Genomic DNA, 26481 nt, shown 5'->3' on the forward strand with positions numbered 1-26481 from the left:
TGAATGAAGAGGCTGCAGTGAGGTCGATGATCTAGGTAGAGTCAAGGGTTCCATTTGCTCCTTTTCGCTTGAACATTTGGGGACCCCTAGGGCCTTTCTTTGTTTCTCCATAGATTTAAAGGCAATCAACATTTTTGAGCAATTCCTTGTTCCCCGATAAGCGCATTGTTGAGATCCGTGCTTAGAATTTAATCTGGGAAGCCATCCTGTATACTGGGTGTGTTTGACCCTGGTCCACAGATGAGGATTCTATTAATAGAGGTTAGTAACTTACCCAAGATCTGAATGCTAAGTGCTAATAAGTTATGCACCTGAGACATTCACCCCGCTGACAGAAAGTCCCCTGGATTTCTTTATGGGAAAGAACATGCTCTGTGTGTGTGTGTTGCTGAAGATTACCCCAGGGCCTCATACAAGCAAAGCAGATGTTCTAACATTCAGCTGCAACTCCTGACCTTGTGAAAGAACCAACTGACATTTAAAAAAAATAAGGTTTGAGATAATGAATGAAAAAAAAGTCTTTGATTGTTCTTAGTCACAGTATACCTAAGCCTTAGATTCCTGCGTGTGATAAAAAGAAAACTGATAGACATCAGTTGAAAAAAAAAAGATCTCACAAACGCATAGCGTATTGCTCAAGAACTCACAAAAAAGAAAGTAGAAATGGAAGAATGGCGCCAGCCGTCTTCTGTACGTAAGAGGGGAGGGAGGCCCACTTGGCCAGATCCCCCGGGAGAATGTGTATGTACACATTTGTAGTCTGGTTTTCCAAAGCGGTTCTCTCTGCCCTTCACCCCACGGTCTTCCTTTCGGTAGTCCAGTGCTCGGAGGTCCTTTCCTCGGCTGTGTCCAGGTTCCCAGTGAGCCCGCCATAGGCAATGTCTGTCTCTGCCTCCGTTTTCTTTTGGAATCTCCCTAGGATTTCTGCCTCTCTCCACATGCTAGTCTCATGCTAGTAGAGAGGCTTTTGCAGCCTCTCTACTCTGCTGTTGAGAGTCTTCAGTTTACCAACAATACCTATTTAAAATTCCCATTCTGATCATTCCAGTATCTCCCCATATCTGGTTCTGGGGATTGTTCTGTTTTTTTAAAACTTTTACAAAAGCTTTTTAGCGAGCCTTGTGATTTTGCCTTGATGGCGGGATGCGTACTGGGTAGAAGGAAATACTGGCGATGGGCCTTTCGTAGCAAGCAGGTAGGCAACCGGGAGGAAGGAGCTGCAGTTCCAGGGTTGGGTCCTTCAGTGCTGTTGCCTCAGCCCTGCGAACCCCACTAGCCTCTCAGCGCAGCCATCCCCACTGTCTGTCCTGGGAGAGAAGTTGTGGTTTTCTGTATCTACCTACCTAACCGGCTCTTCAATTTTAGGAACACTAGTTTCTCTGTGACCTTTGTCGGGGTCCCCTGAGTCGCTGCGGCAGTTTCCGTGAGATCCGTTAAACTCTGACACAGCCCTAGCTGCTTACTCTCTAGTTGGCTTCTCCTGAGGGAAGGCCTCGTTAACAGAATACACTGGCGTAGTTCAAAATGGTTTCTCTCCTCCTCCTCTGGAAGCCTGAGGGCTTTTTTCTCTGATGTGTAAAGTGGGAATCTCATTGAGATCCTTCCTTGAGGCTAATCCCCGCAGAAACAGTGGCCTCTGATGTCGGGAGTCTCCCCTTGAGCGGTTGACTCTCTGACTTGTTCATCAAACACTGTGCGGATCTCTCCTCCCTGGCACTGCGCCTCCTAAAGACAGTTCTACTGACGAGTGCCTGCTTGGTGTGTAAAATGAGATTCCCTGCATCTACTTGACATTCTCCAGTTTTAGGGACAGTAGCTTTCTTGGTGACCTCAAATCTCTTACAGTGTTAAGAATTGCATTTTCAGTTTGTTAGGGCTGAATATTAACTTGCAAGGCCTGAAGTTTCCTTGCTGATTTTACACACACACACACACACACCTCTTTGGTTTTTTGAGACAGGGTTTCTCAGTGTAGGCTTGGCTGTTCTGGAACTCATCTGTAGACCAGGCTGGCCTCAAACTCACAGAGATCTGCCTGCTTCTTCTGCTCAAGGGATTAAAGGTGTGTGCCCTTGCTGAGTCTAATGAAGCCTGTAGCTATATCATAAATCACCTTATGTGAAGACCCATATAGCAAAAAGCTGAGAGAGGCCTTCAACCAATGGCTTCTGGAAAACTAAGGCTCTTATTCCAACTGAGGACCTTATTGTAAAATTTGGAAAGGGAGTGTTATAGTTAGGGATTCAATTACTGTAATAAAAAAAAAACAAACAAACCATGACTACAAAGCAAGTTGGGGAGGGAAGGGTTTATTTGGCTTACTCTTCCACATCACTGTCCACCACTGAAGAAAGTCAGTACAGGGACTCAAACAGGATGGGAATCTGGCAGCAGGAGCAGATGTAGAGGCCATGGAGGGGTGCTGTTTACTGGCTTCCTCAGTCTCCTTTCTTTACAGAGCCTAAGACCACCAGCCCAGGGATGGCCCCACCCACAATGGACTGGGCCCTCCCGAATCAATCCCTAATTAAGAAAATGCTATGCAGGCTTGCCTTACAGCTGGATCTTATGGAGGCATCTACTCTAACTTGTGTCAAATTGTCATAAAATCAGCCAGGGCTAGTTGGTGAGACATGTTACAACTTAGGACGTGAGAACAACTAGGGCAGCTGAAGTGGTGACCGTGGCTCAGACCCGTGGGATCTGAGGCTACCTCCAGGTAGTGTCAGAATGGAATTGAGCCAGACGACATCCACCATCTGCTGGAAACTGGTTGGACTTGAGGGACTTCCCCATCTCGGGTCAGGAGTATTATGTTGAGCCGTGAGAATGGATCCGGGAACACACCAGAGTGTCTTTAGGTGCTCTGCTAGACAGTAGCCTAAGGGAAAGTTATTTGACCCAGATCAGTACTTCTTTAAATAAACACTCTACAGCCACTTAAAAATCAGGGTACTTAGCCCAGAATTCTGTCTTCACTGGCTACACTGTGGCTTATTCCCTATGTCACAAGTGACTGGCATGGAGGCAGGCAGCTCCTCCAGAGAATCCACAGTCCTCACTGCCACGACTGTACAGGAACCCCTCCCATTTTACTCACATATCTTCCTGGCCATGGTATAGTCTTCTGAGATTTTACCCCACCGAACTGAAGAAACTTTCACCTGGCCCAGATGAAAACACAATGTAATACAAAGACCCAAATTCTCACACCTAGAATGTTCTTTCTTAGGCCTGGGAAAGGACTTTTGTAATCTTCCTAATTACCTGTCTGCTCTATTTTGTTCTCTCTTTCACTGCATTTTCAAGAGTTCTTATAATCAAAATTGCCTGAAAAAGAGCAATAGCGCTTATGTAGTTAGCATAATACTACTGGTCAGGATAAGTTAGCGTCTCACAAATAGAGAAAGAACAGAGGGGGCCATCTCTCATTAATGGAAAGAGGTCAGGTGATGTAGATTGTATCCGGAAATGCTAGTTTGGTCAAAAGTAATTTGCTCTGATTAAAATAGAAGCGCAGTAGCTGAGTTGTAACAGCTGCTGAGCTGGCGGCTGCTCACAGGTGTAGGCCAGGGAGTGGGGAGGCTGGGCACGGCACCCAGGAGCCGCATCAAGAAGACAAGTAGAGAGCTCTTCTCGTCCCCAGCCAAGGCACTCAAAGTCAGAATGAATGACTGGTTAAGCTCAGAGGCTGCCTTGGAGTTCTGAATCTCCTCTGCGCCCCTTTTTAACGTGTCCCTACACAAGTGAGCACCTAATACATAGGCCATCTTGTGTCCAGCTGTTCCGTATGTTCTGACTGAACTTCCTTCGAAAGCTCACATGCAACCAGTAAATACTAATTTCTAGTTTGACTTAATTGCTGTTTTTCCAGTACAAGGTAAACAGGTGATTTCTATTCTCATTCTCCAAATCTCCCGCTCTGTGGGGATTGTGTAAAGGAGAGCATGGGAACTGTAAGGCCTTTTTTATTAGGGTGGAGGCAGAAGGGAGAGAGAGAGGCTCTGACAGTTAGCTGCCCGGAAGTCTTCTGCCTTCAGGGTACTCTTCTGAATGTTACAAAGGATCATGGGTTAGAGTCATATGAAAGAGCTGACTCTAAACAGCACGGATATTTCAAAAGTTGTAAGTGGCAGAGGCGAGAAGAAAGAACACAGGCCAACTCGGTGCTTCTAATTATACTGAGGCACCAGCTTTAGGAGGCATTAGCTGTGAGACTCTTAACTGGCTGTTCAGACAGGCTCTGGCAGTCTCTGTGGGTTGGTGGCTGCTTACATGGTGAGATTAAGGCAGAGCGCTGGTCCCTATGAAAAGGGGCCACTTCATTGCTTTGTTTAGTGCCCTGCATTAACTTAACAGGTTTAGTTAAGTTAACCTGTTAACTGCCTACTGCACTTGGGGGCCTTGTCTGACAAACACACCTCACTAAGCAGTGTCCCACTGTCAACTGGGTTTTCTTGTTTCATTTTGGTTTCTTTTAGAGACACACCAGGCTGGCCTCAAACTCACAGTCCTCCTGTCCCAGTCCTCCTAAGGGCTGAGATGAAAGGACTGGACACTGTGCCCCTCCCCCACTCTCAATGTGAAACTTCTGATACTCTCTCCTCCCCTCTTATCACTTGGACTGGAATCTCACTAAGCTGCATATGGGCATGGGATGAACAGTGTGAAAGTGAAACATACATGAAGGCCCCCCAGGACAGTGGCCCAGCTCACAGGGGCTTGCCGCGGAGTTGGTGAGCACCGATTTCCTTCCTGCCCTCCTCTCAACACCTGCTTTGTTTCTGACGTGACCTGAGGAACCCCACCTCCCTCTGCAGCCTCCTTCAGCTAGGAGAAAGATGCATCCTGGAATGTGAGAGGACATCAAAAAGTCCTCCTGTTTATCCCACAGTTCCTCTTCCCATTCTGAGCATGATCATTTACCCCCAGTGAGCCCAAGTTTGAATGCTCAGTTCCTGAATGGTTTTCTTTTAAATAATTCATACTTGGTGAGATGTGCAGTTTTGGGAGAAAAAAAAAAAAAAAAAAAGAAGGGAAGAACTCCAAGTAACGGAGGCGAGACATGTTTTACAGATTTCCTAGTGTGGGGCAGTTGTGCTGATGAGGGCGGGATGGAGCTGCCCAGGCAAGATTGATAAATTGGGGGTAGCGCCTGAACACCCAGTGGCCCTTGGGAGAAAAAGAAAGATTAGCGTGCATTGCCCCTTGGGAGGTGAATGCAGGAGCCCCAGTGTCAGCCAGCAAAAGGGTATTTCTTCTTCCTTCTGCAAACAACTGTTTCCTGACCAAGGACTCAGAGGGTGGAACATGTTTTCTCTTTGGTTAGAAAAACAAACACAAACTTCCCTTCCACGGAGCATCACAGACTCCTTTATCTGCTTCACCCGAGGGACTGCTAAACTGCCAACTCGCTCACGTCTGTCGCACATCCCTTCCTGGCTCAGTTTCTAGGATACCCAGCTGCCACCCGCTGGCCTTGGCAGGGAGCCCACCCCACCCTCTCTTTCACAGTATGGAATTTTCAATGTCGCCGAGTCCCCTCAGGACTTAGCTCTATCACTCTGGGGGAATTTGCTTTGAATGCAATCCAGTTCCTCACATTCCCACAGCCGGAGAAGCCGCTCTTTGCCTGATGGAACATTTTGTTGCTGCTTACTGGGAGTCAAGCCTTGTTTGTGCTTTTCTTTAGAGGATGTTGTCACCAGGGCTAGGAGTGGAAAGGGCTTAGTGATCAGAAGGACAGAGCTTCTCCCCCACCCCTCATGGTCTCTGCCAGGAGTTCTCTTGCGCCTCAGGCACGACATAAAGGGAAGAGATACTGAGTGAGAGCCACGCGGACGGAATATTGAGCTTTGGAAGAAAAAAAAAAAAGTCTACTGGCCGGGCTGCCTGAATATTCGCAATGTCATCTCCACATTTTGAAAATCTGGATGAGACTGGCTTTGTTTAGTTACTGCTAGCTGGGAAAACAGCGTGTGCTCTCAAGGGAGAGAGCTGGAGGAGAAAGAGGGTCAGGCTCTCTGTCACCGAGAACTAAGCCCAAGGTTACTGGATCCAGAGATAAGCAGCCAACTGAAATCCCCTCAGTAAGGTGCTGGTAACCAGGAGGGTTCCCAAAGCCGACCCACTCCCACCCCCCAACACAGAAGTAGTAAGAATTCAGTTCCCTCAGATTCCTAGGAGAAGTAAGAGAGAGCCACACCCTCCGTTACTGTATCAGGCACTAGCTTGGCGCTTTTATGTTATTCTCCTTAATCCTTGAAGCAGCTCAGACAGTTCGCTGCTCCGACCACCGTGTGCGCACAGATCTCTTTCTGTTTACGTTCACAGCAGCACCATTCGGTCTGGTTGCTGCCCTCAGATCTCCCCTGACCAGCCTTTCCAGAGGCCCCTGGCCATAACCAGAGGTTTGCCGCTCTCGCTCTCGGTGTTCATCACCTCTGCATCACTGCTGCAGCCTAGATGAATTCCTTACTCTAGTTTAACAGTCTCCTCCACTGTGCTTTGCTCAGAATCCGTCACTCAGAGGCTGCGTTTTGTTTTCTACGGTTTCATGCTCACCCGCGCTTCCATGGAACCACTAAGAGGCATTGTGTATCAGTGGCACACATTCATTTCCTTTTCCACTCGGGCATAAAAACACATTTATAAATCAAAACTCCCAGAAAGAGCTGTTTGCAAACACACCAATGACTGCTGACAGAGGGAGGATCCTCCCCTCCTGGAGATAATCCCTTATTAGGTTATCCAATGCAGAGCTGTCAGTCCTGAAGCCGTACACACATGAAAGACAAGAATGGACTCTGCAGGTTGTATTTGCATATTTGTGCACACCCATACATGTGAGAGAACGTTTCCAGCCTTCACTTTTGTTTTGCTCATGTTAAGCTTTAGCACACGTGTAGATCATGTACTGAACACACTCCCTTTTGTCCCCCCTCTTTTCTCACCCCACGCCCCTCTTCTTAGTCCTGGTTTCGTCCCCTTTGTTCTACTTTCATGTTTGAGTCCACGTGTCTGACAGCTTGGAAGTGGTGGCACACACCTTTAATTCCAACCAACCCCTTTGGGGGCAGAGGCAGGCAGATCTCTGAATTTGAGACCAGCCTGGTTTATAAAGTGAGTTCCAAGACAGCCAGGGCTACATAGAGAGACCCTGTCTCAAAACACCAAACCAAACAACAACAACAAAAATTTTCTGGGTCTATGTAAAATCTATGGACACAAATAAGAAGAAACAGGATACTTGTCTTTCTGAGACTGGTCTCCAGCTCCATTAATGCTTATGTGTGTTTTTGTGCCAGTGTCGCCCAATTTTTGTCAGTTTGGTTCCATGATATACTGAGAAATCAAGCATGGGGATAGCTAGTTGGTTTGGGTTTTTGTTTTGTTTTTCTAGGATTGTTCTGGCTATCCATGGTCTTTCATTTCCTTCTATTTGTTTTAAGGTTTTCCTCCTATTTATATAAAGAATGGCATTGGAACTTAATCGGTAGCATAGTTTTCAATCTGTAGATGACTTTTGATATGATAACGATTTTTTAATTAATTTATTTTTATATTAATTCAGTTTATTTAACTTTTATCCCAGCTGTATCCCCCTCCCTCATCCCCTCCCAATCCTTCCCTCCCTCTTCTCCTCCTATGCCCCTTCCCTAGTTCACTGATGGGGGAGGTCCTCCTCCCCTTCCCTCTGATCCTAATCTATCAGGTCTCATCAGGACTGGCTGCATTGTCTTCCTCTGTGGCCTGGTAAGGCTGCTCCTCACTCAGGTGGAGGTGATCAAAGAGCTAGACACTGAGACATGTCAGAGACAGTCCCTCTTCCCATTACTAGGGAACCCACTTGGACACTGAGCTACCATGGGCTACATCTGTGCAGGGGTTCTAGGTTATCTCCACAAGTGGTCTTTAGTTGGACTATCAGTCTCAGAAAAGACCCCTGGGCTCATTTTTTTCTCTCTCTCTCTCTCCTTGTGGAGCTCCTCTCCCCTCCAGGTCTTTCTGTCTCCCCCTTCTTTCATAAGATTCCCTGCACTCTGCCCAAAGTCTGGCTATAAGTCTCAGCCTCTGCTTTGATACCCTGCAGGGAAGATTCTTTCAGAAGGCCTCTGTGGTAGGCTCCTGTCCTGTTGCCTGTTTTCTCCCTCTTCTGATGTCCATCCTGTTTGCCTTTCTGAGTAAGGATTGAGCATCTTACCCAGGGACTTCCTTGATTAGCTTCGTTAGGTGCACAGATTTCAGTATGATTATCCTACATTATATGTCTAATATCCACTTATAAGTGCACTCTGTTGTCTCTACCAATCCTTGGGCATTGGGGATGTCTTTTCAACTTCTAGTATCTTCCTCAATTCTCCACTGTTTTAAAGTCTTCCTGCAGAGATCTTTCACTTCACTGGTTATGTTTATTTTAGGCTAGCGTGCTTCCTTTTTTAAAGAGTGTCATTTCTTCATTTATCTCACTGAGGGTTCTAAATGTAAGTATTTTCAAGTCTTTGAGCATTCTCTATAATATTCTTTCTTGAAACCCTCATAATTGGGTTATTGGCAGGGTCTCATTCTGCATCCCATACTGGCCTCAAACTCACTGCAGTCTAAGTGCTTCAGCCTCTCGGGAGCTGGGACTTCAGGTCTGTACTACCACATCTAACTTACCACTGGGTATCCTTATTGTTAAGATATCTTTGTGCCTTGCCTTGCAAGATCATTGTACACAGCTGTTGTTTCCTGAGGGACTCTGCTATTAAGGTCTGAGGCTGGCATTTCCAGATAGCTTCTGAGCTGGGTTCTAGATGACAGACTCCCTTTCTCAGCTGGGTTCTTTCTCTGCCTGGTCTGGGGAACCCCAGATCTCCTAAGGAGAGTCACATAGCCCTCAGGGAAGAGTACAGGCCTGACTCTTTCTTGATAAGAAACTTGTTCAGAAAGTACCTGAGGATTCCTGGAAATACCCCACCCTTTTGAGGCCTTAGCTTTCAGCAAATGACCTTTAAACACACCTTTAAGCATACCCCTGCACAGATGTAGCCCATGGCAGCTCAGTGTCCAAGTGGGTTCCTTAGTAATGAGAATGGGGACTGTCTCTGACATGTCTCAGAGGTCTCCCCTCACCCATAGAATAGTTAAGTTCTGCTTTCCTTCTCTTACGATAGGGCTGCGTCGTTACATGTAAATGAAGTATCCCTGGCACCTTAGCCCCAGCGAATCAAACACATTCACCCTTGAAAACCCTCCCACTGTCTAAAGTTTACAAATTTCTGATATATTTATAAGTTTAGAAGGTGCAATGTGTTCTGTGCTACCATTAGCTTTCCACTATGACTGCCTGAGACTTATTTATTCTGGGGAAGGAAGGATTTGCCAATGAACTTCCGGGGCTTGGCTGCTGGTCAGCCAGCCACATACTGGTGGCCTCCTCAAGCTTCCAATATTTACCATTGTGTCAGAACAAATCCCTGCCACCATCTTAAGATTCTAGCTTCGCTCCACCCACTGCTGTGCCCATTTGCCAGAGCAAGCAGCCAGTTGTTCCCAAAGCAGCCATTTTGTCCTCTGAGATAAAACCAGCCTCCCACCTCTGCCTCTCCGGGTTCCAGAGATCTGAGCAAGCCTCCGCTACAGGCTGCTCATGAAGCAGCCACTGACTGCCCAGGCTGGGCCTCGTTTGCCACCTGGCTTGGAGCCCTGAGCGCCTTTGACACCTGTGCTTCACCCTTTTCCACCCTGGAGTGTACACTTCCTGTTTCTTGCTCAACAAGAGAGTACTTGACAAGGAGTGATAGTTTCCATTGCCTTTCTTTCTCCCTGTGAGTTCATCTCCCTTTGGCACATATGGTGTGCCTCTATGGTATTAAATTCTGCTCTAAGCAGCGGTTGTCCTCTTTCCACTAGCCAGGGAAGCTCTGCCTTGGCCTCTGGATGCAGGCTCTGGATACATGCTCTGGCTCCACTGCTTTATGTGCAACTTTTTTGAAAAAGAGTTTATTTAAATTTAATTTTTAATTTTGTGCACTGTGTGTCTGTGTATGGGTTTGCAGAGGCCAGAAGAGAACATCCTACCCCTTTGTGCTTGGGAGCTGCCTGATGTAAGCGCTGGACACTGAACCCAAATCCCCTGGCAGAGCAGGAATCAGTCTTAACTGCTGAGCCGTCCCTCCCGCTCGCATGTGGAATTCTGTTCACTGTAGTTCGATTTTACCTGCAGAAGCCACACTTCCTCAGCTGCCCCACGTCAAAGTAAGCAAAACAAGGATAGGAATCGAATCTGTCTGCCATCTCTCTGCCATCATAGGTTAAGGAGAGGGTCACAGTAGCAAATGATATAAACCAAGTCACAACCACAAAATGCAAATGAAGGGATGTATTTAGGATGTCAGGTCTTTTTTCTGCATCGGGGAGAAAAAAAACAACCAACCTTAAATGATTTCCCTGTGTCCTGACTACAACAGACCTTTGGGAAATCCAAATATTTGCCATCTGGGAGCTGGGTGAAGATCAGGAGGCTGTTCCTAAAGAGCTATTGGGAAGCTGACACCAGCAGGTGAACACAGGGTTCCCAGATTGAAATAACAGCTGGAGAAAAGGCAGAGGCTTGTAAAAGTAGCTAGCTGGGACTAAGGGCGGGGAACCTGTGTCAGCTCTTTAGGTCTGAAAGCTGACAAGAGGAGGTCTAACTGGCTGACTGCTTTGGAGGCTGAAAGTCCACGATCAGGAAGGCAGATCTGTTTGTCTTTGGGAAGGACTCTCTCAGTTACCTCACACTGTGGTGGATGTAGCAGTGCACCCCAAAATAAGAGATTGCAGGGCCAGACAGGAAGCCAGAGACCACAGAGAATGCCCAGTCTGTGAGATATGTGTTAATGTCTTCTGAGTTCAACACCCCCAGCAACCCAAATATCCCCTGTCAGGCCTCACCTCTTAATGGTTCCAGTGCTGTCAGCCTCGCCACACTTGGAGACAAAGTTTCTAATACATGATCCATCGTAGGGAACCTTCAAACCATTTACAAGCCATCGTGGATATTTTAGGGATTATGGCGTCCATGAGGACATGCTGTGTGTCCTTGCCCCGTGGAAAATGGATGTGTCCAAGCAAGCCAATTCTCAGACTAAACACGAATGCCACTGAAGGCTAGGCCTAGAGGAACTTGGAAGCTCTGCTTCAGAAGTTGGTTATGTTTGGGCAGGTTACGAACCAATTGGCCTTAGATATATCTGGGAAAGATCCACAGAGCTGACCAGACGGCACCCCGTAATGTCAGTCCACAAACCCTTCATTCAAACTGACAAGTCCATGTTTTCTTCCCTCTCCTGTTAGTCCATTTCGTGTTGTTTTAATGAGATACCTGGGGCTGATTAACTCAGTAAGTAAACAAGCCTCCTGGGCTCATGACTCTGGTGGCTGGAGGGTCCAAATAGTGCTGGTGTCCTGGCGAGGGCCCCGGGCTGCAGCACAACTCAACAGAGAAGAGGAAAGGAAAGCCACTGTGGGCAAGGAAAATCCTGGGCAAGGAAAATCCACTGGAGTCAACAACGTGGCATAACCTCAGTGAACAGCATCCTGTTGCCACGAGAACCAGCCCACTCCTCGGACCAATGAATCCTGTCCTGGGGCACTCCTCCATGACCTAACTACCTTCTGCCTAGCTTGCCTCTTAAAGGCTCCAGTACCTCCGTGACGGTCAGTCTTCATCGTCAGCTCGACAGCCTTCGGAATCACCCACAAGCCAGACCTGCTGGTAGCAGCGGCAGACCCTGCAGAGATGTTCAGCCGAGGAGAGAGAACTACCCTGAGAGTGGACAGCACCACCTTGTAGGCTGCTGTCCCTGAATGAGGAAAGGAGGAAGCCAGCTGAATGTCGCATTTCTCCGCTTTCTGACAGCAGACACAATGTAGCCACCCGTAGCCTCATTCCCCAGCCACCATGCCTTTCTGCCAGGATGTATTTGTACGCTCAAACCATGAGGCAAAAGTAAGCTTTGCCTTCCTCAAGCTGTTTTTGTTCTATATTTTGTCACAGCAACAAAAGTAACCAATACAGCCTCCAAACACTGCTCCTTGGCGGGGTACACTTTGTAGAAATACTGTTGTAGTAAACAAACAAACAGTGTGTGTTGGGCTAGCCAATATTTGTTATTAGCCTTAAGATAACCACAGTGGTATTATCTAACTTGCTACCACAAGTAATAAGACACAGACACCTGTTCGATTTTATAATTGCCTTATTTACCTTGGGCCAGGCAGCTGTTTCACCTACGCCTGTCTCAATATCCTCACCATCCGTCTCCCAGGCCCCAACCAATGCCATTTAATCAACCAATCAGGTATGTCTTAGGCAGGTTTACAAAACAAGGATAGGTGTAACCAGATCTTGAGGGCCAGTAACAAGCATCAGACTAGCCTCCAACACACATACCTTTGGGGAACACACGAAAGAAGTTCTAAAGCAGGATGGGGTGGTCAGCATGCCCGGAGCTCCCTGGAAGTGACTGAGCCGTCAGGCTGGTGCTGCCACCCCTCTCTGCCTTGTATGCAGCCCAAGTGAGGCTGCCCGGGTTGTGGCTGAAGGCTAGAGCACTTACTGTGAAGGTCAGTGAGCTTTCAATTTATTTTAAACTTTCCAAGGTTTAAACAAAATCTTATATACATCGAAACTTCTCATACACAAAAAATACCTTACATGCATTGAAACTTCTCATATACAGAACAGGGAAAATCCTAGCTCCTCCGATGCAAGCTGGGCCCAGAGAAGCCAGCCTGCCCTTCCTCTCTGAAAATCTCCTGGTACGTACAAACTTAACGCCCCCCCCCCCCCCGGCATAGCTAGAAGAGCCCTATTCAATTATCTAAAGCTAGATCACCCAGGCTCTAACCCCAGCTCTGCCCCCTCAGAAAGAGGGAAGCTTTTGAGAAGTTCCCAACTGATGCTCTTTTCATCTGTGAAATGAAGATAATAATTCTTGTCTCGTAAATAAATCCTCGTGGGCCTGAGGGGCAGCCACGTGAGGGAAGGCAGCACTACAATGCCATGTAAGGAGCAAGTGTCCATTTCCTCAGCATTTGCATGTTTTCATAGCCACGTGACATCTTCTCATCCATGGGCCTGGGGACAAATCGTATGTTTTGGAACTCAAGCAGTTGATCTGCTTGCTTTAATGGTTTGCAAGAAGAAATAGTTCTTCCTCTCCTCCTCCTCCATTATGAGATGGGGGTCTTATAAAGAGCCCAGGCTGGCCTCACACTCACTCTGCAGCCTGGTGCCCTTCTGCTTCTCTCTACTGCTAAAATTAAAGGCATGTACCACCGTGATCAATTTTATGCAGCGCTGGGACTTAGAGCCATGGCTTTGTGCAAGCTAAGCTAGCAGTCCCCTAACTGAGCTACATCCCCAGCCTGGAAATGGTTGTTTCAAAAGTATATTTTCTTTTCCATTTCAACTTCTCCAAACACACTGTCCACAGTGGAACTCCCACTCTTCTTCTCTAGGTGGTGTCTGGGGAACTTATTTCTTGTGCTTGTTCTGCTGGTCAATACTTGGTGCTGTGCTTTACATACATGAAATCGTGACAACACATCTGCTCCAGTACCTTCCACTTAAAGGCCCCATCAGCAAAGCAATGAAAGCTTCCTAGCAAAGGCCATCAGTGTGGAAAGTCCCTTATGGGAAGGGTTTGACATAGAGCTTCGTGTCCATTTCTCCAGGTCACGGCTTGCTGGTGCTGTGCTGTTGATCTGGATAGTGGCATCCCAAGTTCTTGTGCCCTATGGGTTGTAGAACTGTCAAAAATGGCTTGAGCTGTATCTCCCAGATAAGTGCCTGCTGTATACAAAAGATATGGTGATGTATAGGGTATCAAATCAGAGGTATGATTTTCTAGGTAGGAACTCAACTGATGTTCATGATTTCTGTCAGAATTCCAGGAACATGGAATCAGCAGCTCCTCCTTAGGAGAAAGTTGCTCTCTTGAGAGGCCAAAGACTTGACTGATTCCTGTGGTAAGGCACTGGGCTTCGGGCAGGGGCAGTAGTTTCTGCCCAGCACTCGGGCTGATAAGGCTTAGCTCAGGCTCCTTGCCTTTCCATTTATTGTGGCACTCCCTTGTTCCCAGGCCACTTTTTAGTGGACCATTGGGATTCTAGACCTATGCAGCTCATGCTGATGAGCTTCGGTGTCTTATTCTGACTGGCAGTACAGTGAGGAGGAAGAACAAGGGAGGCGGAAAGGAGAGAGCAACAACTCTGGACCTGCTGTTCCTGGCAGCTAGGCCCACCTTTGTTGCCAGAGGGGCACTTGGGGCTTTACTGTTTGGCCTCTTCCCACGGCTCAGATCTGTTCCTTGATGTTCCTCTAAAGCGCAGTAATTCCTCTGGCCCACACATCAAGACCCTGGCGTTCTTCCAGGGAGTGATGTGGAAGATTGCTTCCTTGCCTCTCGTATGCTCTCCATGCCCGCAGCTCAACCCTTTATACCCTCCTGGTGCCAGGAAGATTCCCCACTCAGTCGGGTGCTCTCCTCCAGTGAACGAGCCCTGATACAGCATCCTGACTCCTGGCTCAAGTGCTTTCAAATTGGAGATCAAGAACTCTATAGCGGGCATAAGATATGTTTCGGGTCCCCATGCAGCGTTTAATTCTGGCCCCTGGCTGCACACCAACCAGAGGCCAGTGGGTGGGGTAACTGAAATCTCATGATGATTGGTTTTAACTTCCTTCCCTACCAGATCTTTTGCTAGAGGTATTTGCTTCCCCATTTTTCTCCTTGTTCAACCTCTGTTTGGAGAACTAATGAGCCATGACAAGAACAAAAGGCTAGCAGTCAGGAGTGGGGAGGGAGGATAAGGGACAAACTGGAATTCTAGTTCCTGACCTGACTCTATCCCACCCAACAGGGACCACAGAAAGCTTCCCAAAACTCTACCCTGCCCCAAACTGCAGCTCTTGTGGGGCCTCTCCTGGCAGTGGGGCCCACATACAGGGGGGAGACCGAAGAACAGCTTTGCCTGAGGGGTGGGAGGGTATGAGCTGGTTGCCAAGGGAACAAAGAGTTTCAGAGTCTGAGAGGTTTTCAGCCCCAGAACATGCCAGCAGTACAGACATTCAAATACCCACAGGTGCAGGGTGGAAAGAGGCCGCCATCATGGTTTTGCATATGCTCCTATGAAGCTAAAGTTAGCTTCTGGCTGAACCGGAAGTACAGAGGCCACGCTTCGCTGTCTCCTCCACAGAAGCAGGCAGAAACTTGCCTTGTGCTGGAGCATGGTGGGGATCTGGATTGCCTCTTGCTTAGGCTATCAGTTGAGCTCCAGAGTATGGCTACATGGCAAGGTTGGAGACTAGCCACAGCTATTTATTATCTCCTTCCAACCAAGTCTGAACATCATGGATTTTAAGCCTGTGGTGGCCCCGAGAGATTGCTGAGGCACACCTGCTCAATTTGTGTGTGTGGGGAAGGGCGAGAGGCAGCAGGGAGACTGTCTCATTCTGTAGCACAGATTGGCCTTAAATTCATGGCAATTGTCCTTCAGGGATTACAGGCACAAGCCACCACACATGGCTTGGTTCACCTAATGACCTTAATTTTAGGAAGTGATCTTCATTCTTCTACCCCAGGCCTAAAACATGCCCAGGACCCTATTAGTGCCAGTCCCGGCCTGGTGAATGCATTACCCAGTATCCTACTGGCTTTCCAGCAGCACTTAGGACCCTTCCTGCCCCTGGCCCACCTTCTCATGCCAGGCTTTCTTCCGTGCCACTCTCTTCCCCATCCCCACTTTGAGTTCTCCTTCCAGGGAGCTGCTCTAACCCAAACGCTTGCTACTAGGACTTCATGCAATCCCCCATTGCGCTAGACCGCAGACCCTGGAGAGGAAGCTGCCTCACGGACAGTGGATGTTGGGTGGGCATTACAACAAGCCTGAAGGGAGAGGAGATTGGCAGCTGGGTTCTGAGTGATGGACATCTCAGGTCTTTCTGCCCCAGCAGCCCCAACCTCTTCATGCAGGTGGACTCTCAGTAGCCCCCAAAGTCCAGACTAACGAACAGGGTTCCTATCTGCCACATGCTATGATATCTGTGTAGCTCTAAAGGCATAGGACTCTCCTCCTTCCTCCCTCTTTCCTCTTCCTCCTCTTTCCTTTTCCTCCTTTCCTTCCTCTTTCTTCCACACAGAATTCAGGACCTATGCTATGGAGAAAGCCTGGGCATGGTCTTAAAATGTCAAGGGCCAGTCACTGTCCTATCATCAGTGGCTGTCAGGATGAAATCTCATCCAGAGAAATCTCCATGACCCTCTATGGGGTAATGAGGGGTAGGGAGAGGTACACAGATTTCTGACACAGGGTGAAAGTGTACTTGTTGTGGTGGTTGTTCAGAAGATGGAGGGCTGTTCTGTTGCCAGGAAGAAGCCATGCTTCGAAGACAGAGGAAAGCTGCTAGATTCTGGCGAGCAAGAGGAAGAGCGAGTGAAACATAGAGAGTCTGTCTAGGAAGTCACTGTCCATAATGCTACCATTTTTACCTTCTTAGGCCGTTCACACTCATTAGCAGCCTAGGAATTCTACCTAAAGAGCAAGCCACTGTGTATGGGTCAGCTTGTTCATGACGAGGTGAGGACTGAGGCTATCTCAAGGACTTAATCAGAGGGAGATGCAGTTAGACCCCAGAACAGACCATAAAATCCTCAGGAGCAGATGTAGAATTGCACAGTAGCCCACAGACAAAGGTTACAAAGAGGCAACCAGAACCGCCCAGCAGCCTTCACAAGCTCATGGAAAAACACAACTATGTGGGCCTGGAGGTCAACTTTAGAGGTTGATAGAAACGCTTCGGCTCTTCCAAGCCATGTTCATGTGTTTGATACTCTTGCTGATACCCGTTTAAATGGTTTTGATGGTTTATTCTGGTGGTCATGGAGCACATCTATTGAGGTGACCAGCTGCAAACAGCAAGAGAGAAATCACTCTGTGTGTAGAGAAGACCCAGAAAGAGGCTCAGTTAAAAAGACAAAATACTAACCTGGGCTGGGTTGGTGGTGTTTGTCCAGCATGTATGAAGTCATGGATCCAACACGGTAACAGACTAAGCCAGGCAGGTGTAGATCTTCTTTCAGAGGCTGAAGCAGAGAGTCAGGAGTTCTCAGCCTGGGTGCCACAGTCCAGACACTTCTCAGCAGGAGAGGATGTCCTTAGCGTCCATTGTATCTGGCAGTAACCCCCAGCCTCTGCTGATTGGCCAGTCACTCGTTTTCCTTGTATCAACGGAAAGGCTCTGCCAGATGAGAGTCCCTGCTTCAGATGAGACGTTAGGAGTCCCAGAAGCCCTAGGATGCTCCTGCCACTGGCTTTGAAGAGGGTTCAACCTCCAGAATGGAAATATCATTACGGGATATCATTACGGGTCAGCAGGGGTCATGGAATTCAATGTGGTTCAGATTTGAGTGACATGTGGCATCTTGCCAAGTATTTCAGGGATTCCCAGGTTGGTGTAATTATTTTCCTAAGATCCTTAGTTGAATATGACACCCATAAAACCGGCAAACTTCCCACAGACTTGTGACTTTTCTACAGCTATAAACTCAAACTAAACCCAATCACGACAAATCAAACATAATAGCAATTCGACTCATACAACGATACGGTGAGATTTTTTGACGTTTCCCTTTACTGTATACGGGTACCAGCCTGACTATTTGCACTGGGATTGCCCCCGTCTCTCTTGTCCCAGACAGGGACACGTGATACTATTTCTCCAAAGCCCTGTGCACACTCTTCTGAGGTCTCCTGGAAGTCTTTTTGGACAATGTATGTTCTGCTCATTAAGGTCATCTGTGTTTTCTTATTGGCTTGGGGCAGCTGGAACAGCACATCCAGTTCCCAATTGGATCATAAATATTAAGTGGTTAGCTCTGGGGTGGACCTGTGTAACTCCCGAATCAGCTCATAAGAATTTAGATTCTTGACAAAAAAATTGAAGTAACTTTTTGTTTTTGACCAGAATCTCAGTATTCCAGGCTGTCCTTGGTCTCAGCATCTTTTCGAGGTTAGCACTGGACTTCTGATCCTCCTGCCTCTGCCTCCCGAAGTACTGTGGTTACAGCCATGTGCCACCTTGCTGCTTTGGGGGCTGCACCTCAGGACCTTGTGCATGCTACAAAAGCATTCTGTCAACGCAGCTACATTCCCCGGCCCTGAAGAGAATTTGTAATTTTCTTTTTAAGTGAAAGATGTTACAAAGGCTTCCTCAAAAGTAGGTTTTTGACAGAGCACAAATAGACCTGAGCTCTTTATGGGTGAGAGGTAAGGTCCAGAGAGCCTCTCAGGATGTGTGTGTGTGTGTGTGTGTGTGTGTGTGCCTGGGTCCCGAGCTGTGGGCTGTGATTAGCAGCATTGTCTTAAATGTCTGTTAAGCTGAGCTGCACGCCTCCAGGGTAAAAGGCAGGTACATTGAAGTAAGGGCCTTCTTTTTTTGGACTTTGTAGAGTTTAGTACTATGATAAGTACATAAATGAAATACAACACACACAAGTGGGTCCAGTTTAGTGCATAATTATAAAATGGGAACACACAAAGTCACAACTAGGCCAGGAAACAGAACGACCCCATTGTGCAGAAGGGCCCCTGTATATTCTTCCCAGCTGCTCCCTCTGTTCTCGCTCTTAAAGTCACCAGCATCCTGGCTTTCAGAGCAGTGACCGCCTGCCTTTCTTTTCTTCGCAGCTCTATGCACACGTCCAACAGAAGGGAGCCGCTTTGCCTATGAGCAGGGTGCATGAGCCTTACAGCCTTGCTCAGCACTGTGAGCGGTTCTGATCTGACCCTTTCCACACTGGCAGGCACATGGCTGCCTGTCTCCAGTCTGTGGCGTGTGTGGACAGTGCTCTGTGAGCCCTCCCTGCGCCTGCCTGGTCCCGGGAGACGGAGATCCACCTCCCTCCAGGGCACTTCCCTACAGCAGACACAGGAGGAGTCACACCTCACTTCGGACCCTGTAGTAGAGGTTCTCAGGTTGTGCTGACCCCCAACCATGAAATTATTTCTTTGCTACTTCATAACTGTACTTTTGCTGCTGTTATGAATTGTAATGTAAGTAATCTGTATTTTACGATGGGCGCAAAACTCTAAGCCTAAGAAACGTTGCCTTAGGAGACAGATGGGCAAGAGTTTACCAAAATTCTCCCTCCAATGTAAACATTCACCCACTGCACTCCCCTCCTTGGCTCTTGTTATTACCAAGCGCAGTGCGTCTCATGGTACGAGTTGCGCTCCTCTGCCTCCTGAGTGAAATCAGGCAGTGTCTACGGGTCACAGGCCACCCAGCTTTTTCCTCTTGCGGTACGGGTCTGCTGAGTGTTTTTGGCTGTTTAAAACTTTTTCTTTTGATGGAATTTCATCTTCATTAGAACTACACTGGACGTAAAACTGTGCCAGGCTTCCAAGCGGCATCTGCTCACCTAATTACTATGTGTGGCTGAAGGTAACTCTGTAAAGCGCAAGATGGTTTATTTTTGTGGTTTGGGTCTTTGAGAAGGTAACAATGGAAGCTCCCAGAAACATACCCGACCAGGTCATTTTTCTTATCTGCACTTTCCAACTCCCTCATTTCCCTATATTTTCTTAGAGAACAAACACACGCCTACACACCACCATCTTTTGTTAAAATCGTCAAGCATAGAGAAGGCAATTTATTATTCTACTGGGTGTTTTTCATGCTCTGTTTTATGCACAGCTATGAGCTGGCTCAGTGGGACTAAGGCATTGCCTGTCGTGGATATGCCCTCTGTGGCTGAGATAACATTAAATCAAAGATATACATATGGCTGCAATGGTGAATTCCTCTTAAGAAAAATAAATTGACAGCTCACAGAACCCCAGGATGTAGCTTTTACTCCCCTTATCTGCTTTAGACATTTGGGAATGAGCTCACTGGCAAGGAGCGAAGCCCATACAATCTATCATTACATAAATTATTCAGTCATCTGTGATATCCTTGTAACACGAGAGCCCCTATTAAAAAAATAAATAGCTGTAGTGCTTACAGAGGCACATGCCTGCTATTTATAGTCTGGATGGAAGCTGCTTTGAATAAACCCTACTAGAACTCCCAGGTGATGTTGAGGACGGATGCAGGGTTTTCTCACTAGGATGTTTGCTTCGCAAGTGGGCTTGCGCGTATGCGTGTTTGAGCGCACGAGGGTGGTATATGCAGCTGTGTGGGGCACGCATGTCACGTAGATGACCAGCAGAGAAAGCCCAAGCAGATGTAGCTTGTCTGTAGCTTTCTTACTTTCCTCATATATTCTGAAAATGAGACAAGGACAGACAGAGCTTGGGTCCCAGCAGATACCGCGGCATGTGTTCCTGACTGGCAATGGGGCCCCTACTTTTTAAAAAGAGGAACCTTAGCTGGGTATGGTGGTGCGTTCCTTTAATCCCAGTGCTCAGGAAGGTAGGAGAGTCGCTATGAGTTTGAGGCCAGCCTGATCTATAAATCGAGTCCAGGAAAAAAATAAATAAATAAAAGAGGAATCTTCTTTTTCTGTTAAGAATGTCAGCTGTCAGTCACAGTCAAATATGAGCCTGGGCCCCTGAGTCTCCTAGTCATCGCTCCTGAATGCAGGCTGCAGCCTGAATTACCCAGGGTCAAGGCCTCCTGCAGAGCGGAGCATGGCAGCTGCCTCACACAAGTTCTCATTGAGGTAAAGAAAAAAAAAATACCCACATGGCTTTAAAAAAAATAGTTTAATTAACTGATTTTTGTTTATTTATTGCAGTGCTGGACACCGGTCCTTAAACACATTGGTCGAGTAAGAGCCTGGCTCACTAAAGTGTACCCTCACAGCTTAGCTTTTTAAAACCTTTCTTTTTATTTTTAATTCTGCGTCTGTGTGTGGCTATGTGTACATGAGTTAAGGTACCCACGGAGGCCAAAAGTGAAGCCCTTGAGCAGTGGTTCTCAACCTTCCGAATGCCGTGACCTCATGTTCTGGTGACCTCCGACCATAGAATTATTTTGTTGCTACTTCATAACTGTAATTTTGCTTTTGTTATGAGTCACAATGTAAATATTTGGGTTTCCCAATGATCTTAGGCAACCCCTTTGAAAGGGTCATTTGACACCCCCCGCCAAGGGATCGTAACCACAAGGGATCTCAACCCACAAGTTGAGAATCACTGTCCTAGATCCAGGGCTTTGGGCAGTACCTGTTCTTACAAATGCTGAGCCATCCCTTCAATCTCAGTCTTCAATTAAAAATATCTTACGATGCGCCTGGGAGATGCTCAGTAGTTAAACTGCCTGTCACATTAGCCTGAGGACCAGAGTCCAGAATCCCTGAAGCCATGTAAATGCTAGGTGGGAGTGGCTGCCCACCCGGAAGGCAGGAGAAGGATTTGAGGATTCCCCAGAACTAGTTAGTTAGCTAGCATGGCTAACCAATATCAGTGAGCTCTGGGATTGACTAAGAGACCTGCTTCAGTGCAAAGGGTGGAAGAGCAATGGAAGATGATTATGGCCATCAGCCTTTGGCCTCCCTATGACCATACACACACGTGTGCATGTACTCCCACATACTTGCGTCACCACACAAATGAGTACACACACGCACATACATGTGAAAGTGGAATAAGAAAAAAAAAATCTTATGCCTCCTCAAAATTCCAGTGACATTCTGCACAAAACTAGCGGGGAGAATTTCTAAAATTAATCCAGAAACACAAAAGGCCCAAACAGCCAAACAGTCCTGAGTGAAATAAGAAAGACATCACATTTCCCATCATCAAACAAAACTACAGAGTCACACTGCCAAAAACAGGGTGATCCTGGCACAAAACGGGCACTTAGATAAATGGGACAGAAATTCTTAAAGAAGCCTAAGACGGCACAGCCTCAGAATAATCCTCAGCAATAAAAAATGGGAGAAATGTTGATATGTGCTAAAAGTCGGGTGGACTTCAGTGAAGACCAAGTAACTACGTATAGTCCCAAAAGGTTACATATTTTATTTTTTCGTGTATATGAATGACTTTTTAGGTTTTTGAGACATGGTCTCAAGGTGTTGCCCAGGGTAGCCTTAAACTTCTGGCTCATGTATTCCAATAAGCTGAGATTGTACCCATGTGCTACCATGCCCGGTTTATATGATACCCCTGAAATGACGACATTGAAGTGAGAGAGAACAGAGTAGCGATTGGAGATAGTTGGAGACAGAGGAAAGTAAGTGGGATTACTAAAATAGCGTAAGAGTAGCAAGAATTTTTGATGCACATAGTTAAACATGAATAAAATAATTATGATTAAGAACATGCATGCATACACAGACACATGACTATATAGGACACCATGACACCTGACTGAGCTCTATGTATTGTACCTGTGTCAATATTTTGTTCTGTTTTTTTGTTTGTTTGTTTTTGTTTTTTGTTTTGTTTTGCTTTTAGAGACAGGGCTTCTCTGTGTACCTTTGGCTGTCCTGGACTTGCTTTGTAGACCAGGCTGGCCTCGAACTCACAGAGATCCACCTGCTTCTGCCTCCCAAGTGCTGGGATCACAGGTGCACGCCAACATTGCCCCAACAGTGCCAATGTCTTGACTGTGATATATATCTCAAGATGTCATCATTGGGAAGAAACTGGGTAAAAGACAGTGGCTTCTTCTGTATCACCTCCTACAGCTGACTTGATGGTATCTCAGTCAGGCAGTGGAGGTGCCCGCCTTTAATCCCTGCACTCAGGAGGCAGAGGCAGGTGGATCTCTGTGAGTTCGAGGCCAGCCTGGTCTTCAGAGTGTGTTCTAGGACAGCCAGGACTACACAGAGAAATCCTGTCTTGAAAAAAACAAAACAAAAGAACAACAACAACAACAACAACAAAAAACTCATGTGGGTTCCCAGGTGCCACAGAAGAACCCGTCCTGCCCTGGTAATTTGTGAGATTAAAACTACTGATGTTTTAATGTTTGCAAGTTTCTGGTGGTTCTGTATAAGCCCTTGTCCAGATGTCATTTTGAAGACTGAGGCAATAGAATTTTATCTTTGTGCATAAAGGAGATACTTTGGTAAAAAAGTGATTGTTCAGATGGAGCAAATGGCTGGTACAACATTGATATCTGTGGAAACCTTTACACAGTTGTGGGAAGAGTCTCAAGAGGACCCTACCAGTGAGAAATCAAAATGGCAGCCCACTATGTGGATCTGAGAAAAGTAGATTAATACGGAGTACTGTGCTAACACACAAGCAACAAAAGGTTCTTTTAGCATGAACTCCTCAAAATGAGTAATTCCCACCCAACGCAAGTAGATTTGACCCTAAAGCCTTGTTCGATCTGTGAACTTTGGCATTTGGAGAAAAGAGATGACACATTAACACAGATGGCCGTTTCTACTCCTGAAATTTCTGGCCACTTGATCTAAATCATCTTATAGATGTTAATTTCAATAAAATCTAAAACTGTTTAATTAAAGAAATTTAACTTCATTTTTTTTCCTATCAAAGATCTGTTAATTTTGCTGGACAGAGAAAAATTCCAAGGGTAACAAAAAAAGATCTGTGGGAAAACCTAAAGACGTTCTAAGGTGAGGACAGGGGCATCTGGAGCATGCTCTCTCTCTCTCTCTCTCTCTCTCTCTCTCTGCACATGTGTTCATGCACATACTTGAGGATGTCAGGACATGGGTATGTGTATGGGGGTATTGGAAAAAGTCATTTGGGAGTACCAGAGTTGAGGAGCGAGCTCTCACCACTGCAGTGTAGGCAGACGGCATCTCCCTACAGGAGCCCTGAGGTCCAACTGCGAGTTTAGTGCCTTCAACATCCGCCATTAGATAGAGCTAAAATCATACCAGCTGCTGGAATCAAGTCTTGTTTTTTGTAATGAACTCAAAGTGCGCACAGAACAGTGGGTTCCCTCTGGGTGGCCGTGAATGCTGTATTAGTCACAGGCTTCAATTGGGCTTCTGTTTGATTAGCCAACTGCAATCCCATTGACACCCTCTCTTGAGTGTGTCCTCTGAGCTCCGTGAAAGGGAGCCCCAGATGAACCGCAAACTCATCTGGAATTTGTAATTACAATGTGCACCTACATGCTAAGTTCTCAGTGCTATCAGCTCTAGGGGTATCTAGGGTGAAGGACAGGAATTGACACAGAAAGGGGGAAATGGGTGAAGTGGGTGGGTGGGTGGGCTCATGGAACCTTAGACTTGAGCTTTACTGGAGCCTCATCCATCTTGAATCTCACGTGGGTCGGAGGCCCTGCTAAAAACCTGCTGACTCGCTGAAGGGGCCTCTGGTCCAGGAGCTGAGTAAGAAAGGGCACAAAAAGGACTGGGTTCTACCGGATGCTGTCTGAGTATCCTCAGGTCACTTATTAAACTTTTATATACCTCATTTTCTATACCTGTGAAATGGATGTAACATGTAATAATGCCTTTAAAAAAAAAAAGGCTGGCCTCAGGGCTTCCTAAACAAAGGGAGGAAGCAAAGGGCTAAAACAGAGTAATCAGTGCTGACGGCTGTTGATGGCATGCTCCAGTGTTCATACATGGCCAACAAGCCAGACCAGGACACCTACGGGTTCCAAGCGTTTAAGGAAAACTCTACCCTATTGTCAGCATGCCACCAAGCTAGCTAACTGGGCAGAGAACTCAGTGGGCACACATGACAAAGAAGTGGGTAGCAATAAGGGGCTGGGGACATAGAGCATTTGTCTAGCATGTTTGAGGTTCTGGGTTCATGTTTGAGGTTGAGGTTCTATGGGGTCTCAGAGAGAGTCAGAGACAGCAAGGGAAGGAGAGGGAAGGAGAGAAAATATCCTGCCTCAGAAGAGTGACTAAATAATTGCAAACACCAAGCAAACCCAAGGTGGGTGGAGTGTTAGATTACAGGACTTTCAGATTGTCACATTAAAATTACAATGTCCACTTTCAACCAAAGATGACTAAGCAAGCGGATAAAGAAAATGTGGTCTATTTACCACCATTATCTGTTATTCCTGTACAATTGATTCTTATTATTTGTGGGTTCTATATTTGTAGACTTATCTCCTTGTAAAGATTAATGTGTAATCTCAGAATCAATACTTATGACTCACGTTGCTTCTGTGATCTTTTGTGGGGAATGTAAAGCGGTGAACAATTTGAGCTGCAGACACACAGTTGTGTATGTAGCAAAGCAATATTTAGCCATCTTGTCTCAGCTCTCATGCGGTTAACAAGAGGCCATGAAGTACAGTTAGTGACAACACTCACTGTTGGTGCTTCTTGCTTATGAAGGCCCCGGTGTGGCTTTTGAGGAAATTCATGTAGGTAAGCTCTGACAGGGTGAGATTTCAGTGGGCTGAATCCACTGTGGGCCGAGGCAGCTGTGAGTCCAATGTTTATTAATCAGTAATTAATCAGTTTATTAGATAAGGTTGCCTTCGAGATGTGAAACAAGACTAGAGAGCTGATTAATTTATGGTGGTTTTGTGCCAGAGGCTTGTAGGAACACACTCCGTATTTCTCCGGAAGCCATGACTCATTATTATTTAATTCAGAGTCCATGGTGGTTTTGTAGAGCATGAGTAGCAGAAATTGGTTGTGTACATGCCTAATTTAATAGGTGAAAACATTTCTATGATACATATAACTACAACCAGGAAACCATTTCCCTAAACCTTGAACTTGGGTGGGATTTTCTACTAGTCTTGGCCAATAAAACATGGCAGTGTTGTACAAATGCTGGAGCCTGGACTCAAGAGATCCTACAGCTTTTGTCTTTGTCTTCTTGGAATACTGTCCTGGGACCTTTGTGTAAGGAGGTGACCTGAGCCTGCTAGAGGATGGGAAGCCACCAAGGTACCCAGGCGACTGTCAATAGGAACAAGTATGTTGCAGCCTTTCTGGGCCAACCAAACCACCCATCTTCCAGCCAAATGCAGCTGTGTAAGTGAGCCCAGGAAAAGCCAGCAAAAGAGCTGTTCAGCTGAGTCACAGAACCATGCCAAATTAGAAACTGTGTTGTCAAAAGTGTAAGTTTGATGGCAGACATACCTGTTCAGTGTGGCCGTGTGTGTGTGTGTGTGTGTGTGTGTGTGTGTGTGCTTGCTTTTGCACATTAATGATGGCACATGTCACTTCCAGGGACAAGCACTTAATTGTTCTTCTCCTGCTGTGGCATTCATGGAGGTGTGTGTCGATAGACAGCTATGAACGATGAGAGCACACAAAGAAAGTCGCTCTGAAGAGCTGCCTGAACCTACAGATGATCTCATGTGAAAGTGAATTAAACCTGTATTATATCCAGTCTAGGATTTGGAGATGTTTGTTACTGTGGCATATCTAACTCATTCTGTTTGCTGTGCATAACATTCCTCACTACAGAGAAAAAAGTGTCTAGAGATAGAATACTGAATTTAGGCTAATGGTTCAATGCAAAGTTGTCTGTCTGGAACTCATTACGAAGATCAACTTGCCTCTTTGAATCCATTCATTCCATATGCATCTG

General features: G+C 46.6%; 1 long non-coding RNA gene across 7 annotated transcripts in view; it reads right to left on the reverse strand.

The window, feature by feature from the left end:
* The window catches only part of LOC132646375 (uncharacterized), a 57226-nt gene that overhangs the window by 18146 nt on the left and 12599 nt on the right, over nt 1-26481 (reverse strand). For 4 of the 7 annotated variants that reach the window (XR_009584601.1, XR_009584599.1, XR_009584598.1 and 1 more), the window contains exons 3-4: nt 17021-17363; nt 10921-16940 (exon numbers count right to left, since the gene is read on the reverse strand). This is a non-coding gene — a long non-coding RNA (uncharacterized LOC132646375). Of the gene's footprint in view, nt 1-2297; nt 2882-10920; nt 16941-17020; nt 17364-26481 lie in introns of those variants that run through there. The other 3 variants (XR_009584602.1, XR_009584597.1, XR_009584600.1) reach the window with 2 other exon arrangements.

This window comes from Meriones unguiculatus, chromosome 11 (genome assembly GCF_030254825.1).
Source record: "Meriones unguiculatus strain TT.TT164.6M chromosome 11, Bangor_MerUng_6.1, whole genome shotgun sequence".
Classification (NCBI taxonomy): Eukaryota; Metazoa; Chordata; class Mammalia; order Rodentia; family Muridae; genus Meriones; species Meriones unguiculatus.